Source organism: Lonchura striata, chromosome 4, assembly GCF_046129695.1.
Source record: "Lonchura striata isolate bLonStr1 chromosome 4, bLonStr1.mat, whole genome shotgun sequence".
Lineage (NCBI taxonomy): Eukaryota > Metazoa > Chordata > Aves > Passeriformes > Estrildidae > Lonchura > Lonchura striata.
In genome coordinates, this window is record NC_134606.1 from 51,900,859 (window position 1) to 51,916,910 (window position 16,052).

General features: G+C 40.9%; 1 protein-coding gene across 3 annotated transcripts in view; it reads right to left on the reverse strand.

Moving 5' to 3' along the window:
* The window catches only part of GRID2 (glutamate ionotropic receptor delta type subunit 2), a 680,704-nt gene that overhangs the window by 48,779 nt on the left and 615,873 nt on the right, over window positions 1–16,052 (reverse strand). The window lies entirely within an intron of this gene.

The window sequence follows — 16,052 nt, forward strand, 5'->3', positions numbered from 1 at the left end:
TAAATGCAAAGATATTTCAGACCTCCACAGGGGATATTAATAATGATAACTTTACTCCGGTGAGACCCTGAGGACTCTACTCAAAACTTAATGTTTCCTTAGTAAAATACATTGATCCAACAGAGATTTATTTACAGCAACCTACGTTTAGTACAGAGGACTTATAACACTATTACTCTGGCTATATAATTAGTGGGTAAAACATATATACTAATGAGCTTGAAGGTAAAATTCAGTGGTTTATGGATGAATGGTTCACCCCTCCTTTCTGTAAAGATTTTATATGTTTTACTGTGCTAATTTGCAATACTGGGAATCAATTTCTTTCCTTTCACTCATTACATGTCCACAAAGGAATAGAAGATTAACTCTCACTTCACCAGCTCTCTAAATTAATGTAATTTCAAACCAGTCTCTAGTGCCTTTTGGTGATAATAAACCTTGATATACCATGTCAGCACAACTATGAAATTAAAGTATGTTACGGCAAAATGCCTTCCAACGCTGTTCAAAATTTTGGCCTCCCACATGGAATGAATCATTACAGTATTAAGTTATCTTTTGGCTTTGCTGTCAAGTTTTCTGTAGCAAAAAACTGCCAAGGATTTTATAATGGCTCCTGTCACCTTGCACCCGATGGCCTCAGAAACACATACTGCTGACTTCAGCTACGGCTTTATCCATAATTTCATCCTAAACAGCCCCAAGCCTATAAAAGCCACAGAAGAAAAATTCCCATTTTATTATCATATTGAACATGTCATGTTCTTGAAATAAACCAGCATCATGAGACTTTAATCCTCTTTCAAATTCCCATAAATGCCATCAATCAGAAAACTGTCAGCTCAAGTGTGACAAAAAAACCTGCTTCCATTCCCCTGACACCCTGGTGAAATGAGTATTATTAGCCTGTTTTCTCCTCTCAAGGGGTCTGGTACAAAAGGGTGAATCATCAAGAAATGCAGTCTCTAGCACAAGATCAATATTGATACCTGCCCGTTGAGAGGCTTTAAAACGCTACCCAACATATGGTAAAAACCTTTGTGGCTTTCCAAAGTCTGCGGTTGAGAAAGGGGCTGGAAAAGTGGCCATGTGACTTCAGCAGCATGGGACAGATCCTCCTCGCTGCAAAACTGATCCATATGTGATATCCGTGTGGGCAAAGTCTCTACTTTTCCCTCCCAATACAGAAGTAGACAATGTTTGTCCAGACTTTTGCCAATCAACCACCTAAAGATACTTCTTCTCCTCTTTATCTAAATCAAGCAGTCTGGGATATTTCAAAACATCTCTACTTGTGTCCAGTTGCTCAGCAAGATGATAAGCTCATAGCACGATGTGCCAAAGACATAGATTTTTCCCATTAGGAAACATCTATCTTGAAAGTTCTACAAAACATTTTCTCCAAATTTTGCAAGAAATTAATTTGATCCCATCCATGAAGCTATAAACTGAGCAAATTTAATACACACTACTTCTTTCCAGATTTGTTTTGCATGGAAGGGGATTTTAGTAATTTTAAGAAGAGGTCCCAGGAGAGCATATTTGGATTGGTATATAATATAATACTACTCTAAGGCTCCAGTCTACTAATTTTCTCTGTTATTGTTTTACAGAAAAGAGCATTGATAGATTACTCTTATGAGCATCTGCCATGTTTACATAATTTCCTTTATCTTGTATTTTGCCTATCAATTTATGTCTGTTTACGGGGCCTTCAACTTCCTCAGTCAGTGCAGACAAAATTTCCATGCTTATCACACATGGATCTTCAAGCTTATGCAAAGAAGTTTTCAGAATAACTTAATAAATGAACTCAACCAATCCATGTTAGAAGTGTCAGTAAGCAGATCCAAAGTCCAAAAGCACTGAGACAGAAATTCCTGCCTGTGGGCACTGCCCAGAGTGTAACACAAATGACAGGAGATGTGAGTTGGCTTTCACTTCTTCCATCTTTCTTTCCCATCAGACATGTTTGGGCTAAGCACAGGCTTAGGAAAACAGTCTAGGGGACATTAAAATGACTCCCTGTTTTTTCAAGCATGTCTTGGGGCTCCTTTAAAAACTATTTCCTTGTATAAAATGGCCCAACTCCATGCAAGATGGGCAGATGTATGACTACTACAGCAACCTGAAGAATGACTTCATAGAGAATGACCCATTTCTTTCATCAGTCATTTCAAATGCCATTGTGATTACTAAAAATCACACCAATAACACTCATGTAGAGTTAAACTGAAAGACACACTGGATGTTGACTGAAACCCAACTATCTACAAACTACTGCAGCCCCCAAATTTTGGTCACTGAGCAGTATTAGTAACCAACATTTTATGCTTTGAACCGTGACTTCTTTTGGCCATCAGCTTTGCTATGCTCCTCCAAGTACACAAGCTGCAACCATCTGAGAGTCATTGCCATGACAACTGATGCTGGTCCCAAGAGGACAAAAGACAATACTGCCAGCAAAATTCAATAAGCAAGGTAATGAAGTCAAACACATCAAGGGAAGTTGGTTGTGGTTTCATGGTATGGAGAGTGAGCAATCTGGAGGATCCCTTGAGTGTCTCAGGGCTATCAATTTCCCAGCCTGGAGTGTTCACATATGCTGCTCAGGGTGACCTTAGTGCCCTGGATGGGATGGAGAGATGCTGCAAGGGACCAATTACAAGTTTGGAGGAGAAAGGCAGCAGGGTGATGTCAGAGAAGGGTGGTTTAGAATGAAGTGAGGAGATTTGGTGACAGAGGGGCTGGAAAAGCCATTACAACGCAGCCTGGCCTACCAAGGATGTCACACTGACGCAAGAAAAGGCAGAGGAAATTTTCAGAACACCAATCAGGATTAGGCACCTTCCTCCTATGCAACTTCCTAGTTTTAAGCTTACTGGCCTTCTCATCATCTGAAGACAAAAATCTAACAAGTTCTAACAAAATTAAAAATAAAAAAGCACATGTGTTTTTATCTACTCAAGTTCTAATAACTAAGGAAATGCCTTAATTATAAGCAGAGGTTAACTGAATGGCATCATTATAAGGCTGATTTGGAGTTGCATGACTGAAGTAACTGCATCCTTTACCTTCAGGTTTCTTTGATGTGGAATTTTAATTCAGACTTTCATCATTTTATGATGACCAATTCTGGAGTTATTATAAGCATTCTTTCTTATTTCTTTCTATCAAATAATAAGTTTTCACTTTCAACTGTAACAAAGATTTCAGTTTCTAATGGCATTCAGTTCTAATGGCATTCTAATGACATCCAGCTGACTCTAGCTAATTTAGCTAACCACAGTTAGCATGAAGCAGACAGACTAGTTCAGGAGAAGTGGTGTGCTAAGAGGAGCAGTTCTGATTGACATGGCCCTTAAGCTATCTCCTCCTTCTATATTTTTAATCTGTTCCCTATTTTGAGTCAAAAAATAATCCCTGAATATCATACAATTCCCCGCTTCAACCATAAATTACTCAATTTGGTTAAAACCAAGCCTGGAAACAGAGCTAAAATTTCGTTGAGAAAACTCAAGTTCTGAGGAGGCAATAAACCCCCAGCTAGGAAACAATTCTCCAGAAAAACAAACGTTGCCAAGAAAGCTTCCTGCAGCCCTGCTGTGAGAGCACGGTGACTCAAGGCAAGCACCACTAACTAAGCCCAAAGGGAAGTGATGCAGACTGCCAGAGAGAACAGCAAACAGAAATAAGAACCTTTTTTGCCCAGATGCAATGTTTGTGTGAGTAATGACAGTATAGCAAAAGGCTCAGGAAGTCCAGCATCAGGCCTACAGAGAAAAATCCTTTGGTTTCTAAGCAGCACACCAGGTATTAATATCCAGGAACATTAAATCATCAGTTTTACCTGAAAGCATCACAAACTGAACTTTAAGAAGGCACCTCCAGGTAGGAATAAACTATCTTGTTTATCCAGATCAATATATCAGTGCAGGCCTGCAGCATTTATCCTGCTGAATAAAGATCTGGCGCTATTTACACAGAGATAACCTGCACCATTACTATTAAGATTCAGCCCTGTGATAATTCCAGCTGTATGGGATAGGCTATATTAGTGATCTAAAGGGATGTAACATTTGAAAATTTCAGCAAGGAGCTTATCATTGCCTAAGCAAGAGGAAGGACTGGCATCTCTACTTTTTCCTCAACTCAGAAAAAGATATTAGTGGGTATGCAATGCCTGTGGAGGATGAGAAAGCTTCTCAGTGAGTGAGCAAATATTCAGAACTGAACCTGAAATGTAGCACTGTGGGAATCATCTGGAATTGCAATAGGCTGAAAGGTGCACAGCATGGTCTGCTCCCAGTCCTGCCAGCCTAGGACAGAAGTCTCCTGGTGAGAGTCTTTACCCAGGCTTTATTTTCATCATGAGTAAAAAGACATTTCAGCCCCATGAGCCATGAGCGGACAAAGCACTTACACCTCTGGGAAATGGTGGGGGTGGAAAAAGGAAATAAAAAATCCTCACTTTTTCACAATGAGCAACACTACTGACCCCAAACATCAGTTTTGTTTCTGAGGAGAATTGAAGAACACTGCTTCAGGAGGACAGGCCCTTAGAGCTCCTTGGGGCACCTGCTGGCCCCAGAATGTGCCCAGCCACCCTGTGGGTCACTGTCCTGCACCCACCCAGGGCTTCCCCCCGCAGCCCATGACTCCTGTTTGGCAGGGCAAGGAACAACAGGCTGCTACACAGCACTGAACAGCCAAAAGGGTCTGTGTTCAGTGAAGCAGAAAAAAGGAAACAGGCAGTGGTGCCAAGGCATCAGGTAACTTGAAATAAAGCTGGCAGGAGCAAAAGGAAGAAAGCTGTGTCTGTGCACAGCTCACAGCTGGGCCAGCTCTGCAGCCCTGCTGCCTCCCCTCATCTCAGCTATTGCAGCTCTCCATGAAAGTAGAGAGGCTACTTTCCCAAAACTCAGCCCTTAAAAACATTCTGGCACCAAAGCCAGCCTGGATTTCTTCTATCAAAAAAGGCCTCAGAACAAGTAAGCAGTAAACCACTGGTAAGAGCTGAGAAAATGGGAAGAAAACAGCTAGTGGGAGAAGCAAAGGCTTTGATCAGCATCCAAGTGATTTGTGGGGTCAGCTTGGATGTGTTCTTCATTCCCCCTGAGCTGAGTGTCCTGTAGCAAGCTGGAGTGACAGACCCTTCACTTGCAAAGCCAAGCAGGAGGAGAGGGTGTTGCTGCTCTCTTCTATCACACAAATATTTCATTTTGGGGATAAGAATAAAACATAGCCACTGCTGCCAGCACAGCTTACATATACTTACTTACATATACAATCACAGATATATTTCTTCTGGTGTTAAACACCTATCAGGGGTTCTTTCTGAAATCTTGTATTTTCAAGATGCTTCATATGCTTAATCTGGTGCAAGATTGCTACTCTTAAAAAAATTAAAAGTGAGTGTTGTAGGTGTTTTTAACTTAAGAGGGACATGAAGAAGACCAAGAAACTTTCACTTCCCCAGGGCTTTAACCATGCTTCGTTTTCAATTGCTTTTCTTCTATAGATTTTACAGTTTCCTCCAGACTGATGTAAAATGGAAGAACACAGGGGAATTTGATGCTGCAGGTGAAGCCCAATGGCATTTTGAAAGCCCTGATTGCTGCCCAAGTGTGACTGTCAGAGCCAACACATTACTGTAGCTTTGCATACCACTTCAGTGTAAGAAAAAGAAATGAACATAAATTCCCTGTTTCATGGGGACCTTAATCTTGAGACTTACATCTAAATTATGCCAAAGGCATATTATAGGATTAAATTCTCTTGTTAGCTAAACCAGTATAAATCTGGAGTAATTCCATGATCTGAAGATCCACTGCTAATTAACTAAATCCCTCTAAACCCAAGGAAATTAATGCAACCAAACAATATTAAAAATAAAGTATCCATTTCTCAGTTACCTCAAGGCTCACTTCTTCATGGTTCCTCTCATGTGTTGTTGTAGGAATATCTCAGACAAAGCCAAAAAAAAAATCAATCCTGGGTTAGGAACTTCTAATCCCTGCTCTCAAGGCTACAAAACAGTACTAATGACTTTGCTGTTTTTCTCTCCAAATATTACTATAATGGAGTTTGTTTGTTCTTTTTTAATTAAAAAATAATTGAATTTTTAATTAAATAAACAAATCCAAATATAGGTATCTGTCTTATCAGCTTTCTGTAGGAATCTGATGTCTTTGAGATACTCTTGATCTCTCTGGTTCTGTAGAGACATCCCACCTATGAAACTGCAGCCAATACAGTTATTTTTCCTTTTAATGCTTGTCACCAGCTGAAACCTTTCTGCTTTGTGGGAGCAGCTGGAGCATGTACTTATCTACAAAGCCAGGTAATTAGGTGGCAGCTTTTCTTCACTGCTTTGTTAATTCAGCTGTTAGGCTATTCTTTCAGCTGAAGACAAAAGTAGCAAATAGAAGGGAAAAAAAATTCAATTGCAATAGGAATGAAAGGATCATGACCTTTCCAAACAAGTGTACTTCCCCTGGCTCAGCCCTTGACTGTGAGGGCTGTCAGAGTGAACTGGTAAAGCCTGTACCTGCTGTTAAACACATGCAAGAGGTAGATGTGCTCATGTGCCATGAGGAATTATTGCCACTAGGACTTAATCAGCAGTGTAAGCACATGTTCCAGATAGGCCAAACCCCCTTGTGATGGTTTGCTGTGACTCTATCTGCCTCATTATTAAAATCCCACCCTTGAAGGTGATCACTAGAGAAATATGATAAAGTATTTGATTCAGAGGAAGTCCATGCATGATGTACTTTCCTGATTTACTACTAGATGGCTGAAGAGTGCCATTATCAGTACCTTGCATAGGAACTTGAAAGAGCAAGCTTTTCCTGATTAATTCTTTTATATTGGGTTATAAATCCTGCCTTCCCATTCTCGCCTGCTTTTTTTTTTTTTTTTTCTTTAAATATGGTTGGTCATTTAAAGCATCTATTTCTGTTCACTGACTCTAATTTTATTCTGTTTTATCTATTGTTTTTTTCTGAGAAATTCTAATATTCTGGTTTTATGTAAGTCTTTTCCCTTAGTCAGGAACTGCAGTCTGTAATAATAGCAGTCAAGGCAGTTCATTCTGGCAAATGCATGTCAGAAAAGGACTGCTGTGACTTTGAAATATTGAAAGTGACTGATAACATAATGTGTGAAGCAGAATAAATGCATAGAAATGGAAGTTTTAGCTGAGCAGTCAAAGTATGAACAAAATACAGTGTCAGAGCTCTGCCCTGAGAGCTCTCCGAGCAGGTGGTTACAATGGCAAATTACTAAATGCACTTTGCAAAAGTGTTTTATGAATAAAATGGCAAACACAGTTTTTCCTTGGACATATTATAATTTCTGTCTGCTTGCACACCATGTTTAAGTGGAAAACCTGGGTCTGGATAGGCATTTGGTTTTTAGGACAGTCATCAAAACTATGATGGCTGGGATCAAGGCTCTGCTCTACTTTGGGCTAACCTAACACCACTTGCACTAAAGCAGAAAATAAACCACATTGTTGCACATGTGCAAACGAGAGTCTCTAACATTATCCAGCTGGTTCTTGTCAGCAAATGCTTTTTTTTCTGTTTTAACCCTGCAAAGCCTCTCTGCCACCACCATGTCTTCTTTGGAGTTTGGGCAGGGGTCTTTCCAATTTTGTGATAGCTCATCACCAGAACATTTTTTTTCCTCAAGGCTACACAGAAGTCAGAGAGTAAAGACTTCCCCGTCCCATCTTCATCTTCAACCTAATCCAAACCTCTCTATCCACTGCACTCTGGCATAGTGGTGACCCTGCTGGGCAAATCAGCTTCTCCTCCTAGTTTCGTTATTATTTCCTTGGGGAGCAGCCTAGAGCAACCCATCACATGGGTGTGCTCTAAGACACAGCAGAAGACTTCTCTGGATAGGTTTTTTTTAGATTTTTCACTTTGCTAATCTCCTCCTATATGGAGCTGAGCAATAAGGAAGGCTTCATTTTTTCACACTCCAAGAATCACTGAGAAGCACTCAGCTCCTCCTCATCCTCACTGCCTCTCCTGTCACTCCCTCTGTTCCTGCAGCAAGCTTTCCTCTTCCTCATATCCTATTTCAGCAAGGGAAGGCAGCTCTGCTAGGAAACCTGCTACCACTCATTCTTGGCTCTACATTCTGGAGACTTTCAACATGTTCTTTTTCTCTTTGCCTACCCTGAACTTGGCTGAAGTCATAAACCAAGGCTAGCACCTTCTTTGTTTACTGATGATTCAAGAACAGGTGGCAAATAGCAGATTGATGTTATATACCAGGGCAAATCTCTGCAGGCTCAGGTAGCCCCTCTTGCAGCAGTTCTACTGGTAGAAGCACATCTCTTAGCTCAGATATGAATAAATCCTTCCAGCTGTCATTCGATCAAGTTCATTTCAGCTTTGAAAACAAACTTTATTTCAGGCCTTTTAGTTTTGTCTGGAAAACAGGACTAGCTGAAAATGAGCTTTATGGTCCAGCTAAAGGTTAATTACTATTTAAGGCAACAAAATGGGTTAGCAAAGATCTATTACTCTTTGCTCTTTTGCTACTCTTGATCATTTTAACTGAATAGGTTGACCAGTGTTTTGAGAACTGAGGCAAAGAACTGGGAACCTTTGGCAGGCAGTGCTGGTGTGGGGTAGGTGGGCTAAACCCTTACTTGGATTTTTATGGTTCTATCATCAAGGCAGCTGCATGACTGGTCCCTTCCTATTTCCAGGGAAAGCTTTGCACTTGTTTTCCACCCCACTTTAAAGGCAGTGCTGATGCTCAGCTGACCCAGAGTGAGTAGTCACACCTGTTCCTCTCACGACTGATGCACACATTAGAGAAGGCAGCCAGAAAAGAAAAAAGCCCTGTACTACAGGACAGGGTGCACTGATGGTGAACCTAATCTTTCCTTCAGGAATTAATAAAAGGCAAGTTCTTGGCAGGAAGCCACTCACTGAGACTTCTTTTAGCTTTACTGTCATCAGATTTATAACCAAGCAGTTTCAAATTCGGCAGCCATGCACTTACTCACTCCATAAAACTTTAAAACACATGAACAACTCAGCTTACAATAAATGTCGCTTCCATATAGTTGGATGAGCAACACTGTTTCCACTGACTGTACTGCACACCTCACTGAATAATATCTGGCCATTTACATGTCAAGTCTGAGGTGCCTAAGGGTAGAGAATTGGATAGCAAGTAGTAAGAAAGAGCTTGCAAAGTGCTCTCTACTGGTAATTTAACACATCACAATTAGACTCTTTTCTTTGGGGTGGTTCATGCATAATAATGGGGAATTAATATGCAAAAGCATACCCTTACCTGGCTTGCCTTTGGGAAACTTTGAATGTGTGATCCTTTCTGAAAGTGAGTATTAATCAGGAAAAGAGAAAGAATGAAGGTGCCTTTTTCATGGTACCTTTTTTCCCCAGCATGCAGCAATGTTGGAAAGTTTTCCTTCACCACAGCACTGCTTGGAGCAGAGGTGCCTTTCCATGGTGAAGCAGGCAGGCAGCTCTCTATTTCTCATTGCTCTATGCTGTGTGAGAATGCAAGATCTAATGCCTTTCCCCATGATTTTCTTCTTTTCTTTCTCATGCTTCTTCTCAGAATTGCTTCCTCGTGATTCTTTAACTTACACCATTGAATAATGTTATGGTATATTTAAAAAGCCTTAATCTGCTCACTGCCTGTATATGTAATTTTCCACTATGTGTATGTAATAAACTCCGGGTCTGCTGCAGAATCCTTTAATCTCTATCATCAGTTAATATCATGGGAGATCAAGAAGTTGCTAAAGTCTGTGTTTCTGTAGGCATCTCCACCCTGTTCAGCTTCTAGTTGTGAATTTACAGTGAGACCTGCAAGCACCATCAGGAGTCAATGGAGTCATTTCTCGTGTTCTCACAACGTGACGTGTGGGAGCCACAGCCTCTCTGCAGTCCTACAGCCAGCAGCCCCCTGTGAGCAAAGGAGATGGGGAAGGGTAATAAAGCCAGAAAACCCTTCTGATGACAGTGCAGGAATCTTCAGAACCTGGAGCTCTGCAATAGGCAGTTAGTGGAAGAGGATGCTAAGGGACAGTGTCCGATCACGTGGCCCTTGGGCAGAGCTATCAGCAATGTGCTCAGACAGGACTGCAGAGCACTATAGGCCTGGGTCAGATGCTCGTGGGCTTGGTAGGAAAAAGAAGAGAGAATAGCAGAGGGACCAAAGCTTTCTGTTAGGGCTTTCTCATGAAGTAATGGATGCCATTTTGAAAAACCAGAATGAAGCTAAATCTTTTCTTATAATTCATTTGAGGTTACAGGTCTTCAGCCTGGATTCAGTGGCCTGAAGTAAGGTGAGCGGAGTGTGAGCATTGTGCAGCCCCAGTGGGGCAGGCAGCTGGCTGAGCAGAGCTTCCTCAAGGTGAATTTCCTGGCATGAAGGGTGTGGGAATCCAGGGCTTTCCTCTGACTGCCCTGGAGGGTCTGGGACCCTGGCAGGGGGTTAGGAACCCCCCTGTACAGAGCCCCCAGAAACACTGTCTCTGATCTCTGTCCATGGAAAAGAGTTTTCAATCTTACAGGATGAATTACAAGCTCTGAGTGTTTGATATAAGTAATAATTAAGTGTGGCACAGGTGCAAAAGTAAAATTTTTTGATTCTAGATTAGGGGTTCAAAGGTGACAAGATGGAGGAACTTGGGTGTGTCTTGTCCTTTTTCTCCTTCTTCATGCCCTCCATGTTTCACTGTAGTGTTGGCATTTTTCTATTGGTTTAGGCTGGGGACACACTGTTCAATGTAGGTGATAGATATTGGCACATTATTGTAAATATAGCACACGTAGTTTCTGGTATATAATGTTTGTAACATCCCACTGAGGGGCAGAGTCCCACACGCTGCCCTGCAGGACAGAGCTGTGGCAGGGCAGCAGAACATGTCAGAGATGAGCAAGAATAAACAACCTTGAAAACAGCACAGACGAATTATGGCTTCTTCTTTGGCAATGGGGCAGAAAGACAGAGACTTTTTACAATCTCGGAATCATCAATACCTCAGATTCTGACAGAAGGGCAACTGCAGTTTGTCTTGGAGGACCTGGGTCAGCAAAAAGGAAGACGGATGTTTTGAGACCTAGGGCCTGGTGCAATTCTCAGTTTTACCCCTACAAGTCTCATATAGAGATAGACTCAGTTTTACCCCTACAAGTCTCATGCAGCAAAAAATAGAATAGACTGGTTATTTTGGATGGTCAAGAAATATTACCTTGGGTGTGGTTAAATTTTTATTTAATATCCTGGTTATCTGAGCAACTACCTTGTTACTACATGCTACTCTGAAGTAAAGGCTTTCATTAACAATGACAATATCTGAATAAATTAAGACTGGATGCTCATGTCAGATTGCTCAGAAACCTGGAGTCAATTTTAATTTTTTTTCCTCTCACTAATATAATTTCAGTTATATGTATTTGTGACATAATCTAAGAGCAGACTCTTAAACTCTTCTATTTCAATTCATTTCAATTTGCTTGAAGTCAAGTAATTCTCTGAACTTGCAGTTTCTTAATTTTCTGGAATTATCAGAAAAAACATGCTTTGGGTGGATTTAGGTAGATTTTACTAGTTTGTCCAACATATATTTCAGAATGTAATACATACAGCTCAGAATGAGATTTGAATTCTTAGCAAACTACTAAGACAAAGCTAAGTCGATCTCTTACTAAGGCATCCACTATTCTGCAGATGATCCTCATATTTAATAATGAAAAAACAATTACATCATCATTGTTAGTCCTCTGCAAGGTGAGGGTCTAATCCAAAACTCTTATTTTCCATATAGCTGGTAAAAGATAAGTCAGAGAATCAGTGACACTTTGTTGGGCTTTCATTAAAAGAATTAAAAAAAAAAATAGAGTGATCTTCTCAAAGAAAGGGGTATATAGTTCCAAGGGCAGAGTAAAATCGAAGTAGTTAGGAATAAAGTAATTTTCGTTGCACTGGAGTCTTTGGACATAAGTGACCTCCAAGACACAGAATGAAAATTTAAGGAGAGAGAATTAATGGTCAGAAGACAGGAAGAACACATATTTATGGCTCAGGGCAGGAACTTTCTAAGACTCAGGATTTTGCTGATGAGATGTAAAAAGGACAGGAGAATATCCACACCATTTATTTAAAGCAGTTGGCTAATGATTTGCTAAGGGGCAGTCTGAAATGTCATGTGATGGATCTTTTCTGTCCCTCCAAAGTTTTGGATATCAGAAAGCACACCACTTGCTGCTAGGGACGTGTCTTTGGGATTGCCATGGGAAATAATTATAAGTGTCCATTTATTTTCCCTCCTCAGGACAAAAAGATGTGATTGACTTCTCTAGCAACAGCACAAATTTGCTGTGACTTCTTGTGAATAATGTCAAATTCAGACTGGGGTTCCTGCAGAAGCCATATCGTAGTTGTACCTTCCATACATTCTGCCCTCACATACCCCCTTCCTACAGACAACCACCAGGAATTATGGAAGTGTTGCTGCTCCTCTTGGCACAAAGACAACTTTAGGTGTCCATGAGCTTGTGCTTGGCTGGGGCAGTTGTGGGAACAGCTGATGAACAAGAAAGAGTCCCACACTGTGGGCTCTAAAGGCAAGCTTGCCTTTTATTTTTTATTCTTCCTATTGTCACATTTTCCTTTGACCTAGAGAGGCAGAGCACACATGGATGCTCTTTGGAATACAAGGGGTGCAGAGCAACTATGGCTTGATTTTTCAGTGGCTTTAGGTGCTGACAGGTTCCAGTTAAGTGAAAAGCTGGCTGCTGGCCTCTGCTGGGCACGGAATTAGTGCTTCCTGTCCCTTTGCCTCTAATGTGCTGTGCAGCTGGAACTGTCGTGCAGGAGAAGAGAGTGAAACAGTAGAGAAAGTGAGGACATGAACAGGATTCCAGCACTTTGCTGCCACCCCTCTTTGACCCCCACCAAAAGCCAGCCACCAGCGCAGCACCTGAGCCATTGGTGCAGCACTGCAGGAAGCACAGACATCCTATGAAATACTCTGAAAAGCATCTGCAATTATATTTATACCTCCTAGGGGTTCAATAGAAGTTTTAAAGTTTAAGGCTGAAAAGAATTCTTAACAGGTGTCAAATTTAGTGTCATTACACAGCTCCTCATGAACCAAAGACACATCCTTTTCAAGCTCTCCTAGGAAATTTGGCAGTTCCTATTATTACAGCCCCTGTCATTACCTTGAAAGAAAAATATATAGAGAGGGAAAACTGACAGGAGGCTACTGGTGCTGCTAAGTCTTAGTGGCAAAGGAAAGAAGACAGCAATCTACCTGAGCACATAACCTGGCTGCCTAGTGCAATGCATGGCCAGCTGTGTTTGTTAACATCTGCAACATGAATGAAGTAATTGGGATGGCTACGATAGCTCCATACTACAGTTTATTTTCTATATTTTTTGTGTTACAGCCACATATCTGTTGTCAGGATGGACCCAAAGCATCTGTTTTCAGAGAAAGCATTAGGCAGGGCCTGGTCACAGATGCTGTGTGGGACCCCAGCTGGCTGCTTTGATGCCCCTGTGCAGCACAAATCCAATTTCATACAGCAGTGAGGCCATTCACTGCTGCTCGTGTCTTTGTTTTGGCATAGAAGGGATTTTTTTTTTTTTTTGCCTGTAAAAAGAAGGGTCTCAAAGGCCCTTTTTTTTACAATGCTTCCTGTTGGTAAACTTCACCACAGTGTTACCTTGACTGCAGCTCACGCTGCATAACTTTAGAGAGAAGGGGTGACTGCTTACACCTCACTGTCTCTTCCCCTGTTTTCTGGGAATCACCTGAATGCTTGTAAAAGGTGCTGAACAGTTTTAAATGCATGCCTGTGCTTCCTGCACAGAGAACAAAATCTCCTGTGAGCTTGCCAGACCTTTCACAGCTGCACCCTAGGGATTTAACACTATGCAGCTTATGGCTTTGTATAAAATTTCTTAAAACAGAAGGCCTGTATTTTCACATAAATATATTTATTTTGGGAAAGATCAAGACGTGCCAATATATTTTAAACCAGTTCCCTGCTGCATTAAAACTGTGAAATATTCATGTGAACATTAGCTAATCCTATACAATGCATCTATTCCTCTCTCTCTATTTAGCATGCAGGCTGCAGCTGCTGAAGGTTGTTGAGCCTTTTCATTAGGAAGAGACGTAAGGATGATGTATGAAAACCACATGGATGTAAACTTAAGGGACAGTACAGAAGGGTGTTAAGAACAAAACCTCATAAGCTACTTTGTAAGCATGATTTTTCTTTCACATACTTGTTCTTATATGGTCTTTCACTGTTTTAAAATGTAAATTTATATTTAGGGACATAATTAGAAATGCTATATAATATGCTCTCATAATACAGAGATAAGAATATAAGCACAGCAGCACACAAATTTTCAGAATATACATCTCAGGCTCTCTACATTCTGCAGGAGGTAGTATCACTCCAAGCAAATTCCCATTTCTGTGTTCAGCCATTATTCCTCCTAATGTAATGAGTTATTTTCTCACCAGTGCTAAATTCTGCATATCCATCCAGATCCTCCTGTGGCCCAATATCTGACAAATAATCCCTTTCTTCATCTACCTGAACTCTGACAACTTGAGCAGGAAATCAAAAATGAGTGCCTATGATCCCTGATTCCACCAGGGGACAACATATGACCTTGGGATTTCATTTAAGTCTCCTGATGCAACGGATTCCCTAAGCATTAAGTGAAAATAGCATCTGCTTTCCTGAGAGATGCTAATATTTAAGTATTGCTTTGAAGATCCTCAGATAAAAATACCTATATATGTGCAAATTTTTATGCTTCCTTCTGCTTTCCTATAGCTCCAAGATATAATAACACACTGAAAAGCCAAAATTTTCTTATGAAATAAAATTGTACTTGGAAATGTCAGGCCTGCACAGACCAATGATCCAGAGTTGCTGAAGGCAGTGTATCAGAAGAAGCTGTAACCCAGCCTCTCCATGTGCTGAATACCATGACCAAGGAGAAATTATCTTACCAGAATCAGTCATAACCATTTTCCCCCCATGCCAATAGCTAACCCAGTGCATAAACCCTGTCACAAGCAGTCTCTGAGGGCACTTTGGGTGCATCCACCTTGGCTTGCAGAGCAGCAGTTGCGGGCAGGAAGAGTGTGGGTGTGCGTTGTACCATGTCACTCGGCAGTTTCACTGTGTTTAGTAATAAAGACACAGACTCTGAAATTCCCTAATGTCTTCCAATTTTTGTACTCAGGCTTACAGGGATAAGGCTGTGGAGACTTAACACCTTGACAAGCACTTGAGAATTCTAACAGGTGGAAGAATTTCTTTGAAAGATAACAGAAAAGAATCCTACTCCTTTGTTTTACATAAAGATCCCAAAGAGTAGAGTGCCCGAGATTTTAAGCAGAGCCAGCCTGGACAGCACGAATATGAGAATATCACAGTATTTGGTAAATATTTTCCTCTAATACTCTTTGTAATAGACAAAGAATACACATGTTGCATGAAAATTAATTTTTTTGTTGATCCTGTGAAATTTTTATTATGTTGATGTTACATTAACACAAAATTCAGCAACGACGCTCCCAAAGTGGAACAGATTCAAAGAATCCAAGTCTTCCCTGTTCATGCAGTAGGTATGAGCAGAGAGTCATTCCTCTGGATCTGCACAGTATTACTTACTGGCTACTTTCTCCCCCATCAAACAAAGCCAAAGGCAACAGTCCAAACTGAGCATATTTTGTATGTTTACCTGGCAGCCACACAACAGAAATCCCATTGCAGCAACTGTAAAATTTTGCTTCATACACATAACACAAACCAACAGAAACCTGGTTGAGAGACCAGATTCTCCTGATAGGAGACTAGCTCACGTCTTCTCCTAAGCACCAAACTGCAAATTATGCTTTTTAGAAGTTTAGTAGTTTTTTTACATTTCACACACATCCTGATTTAGGAATCAATACTGGAGTGAAGCAGAAAGACGTATGCAAAGGCACAATACATACAATTAAT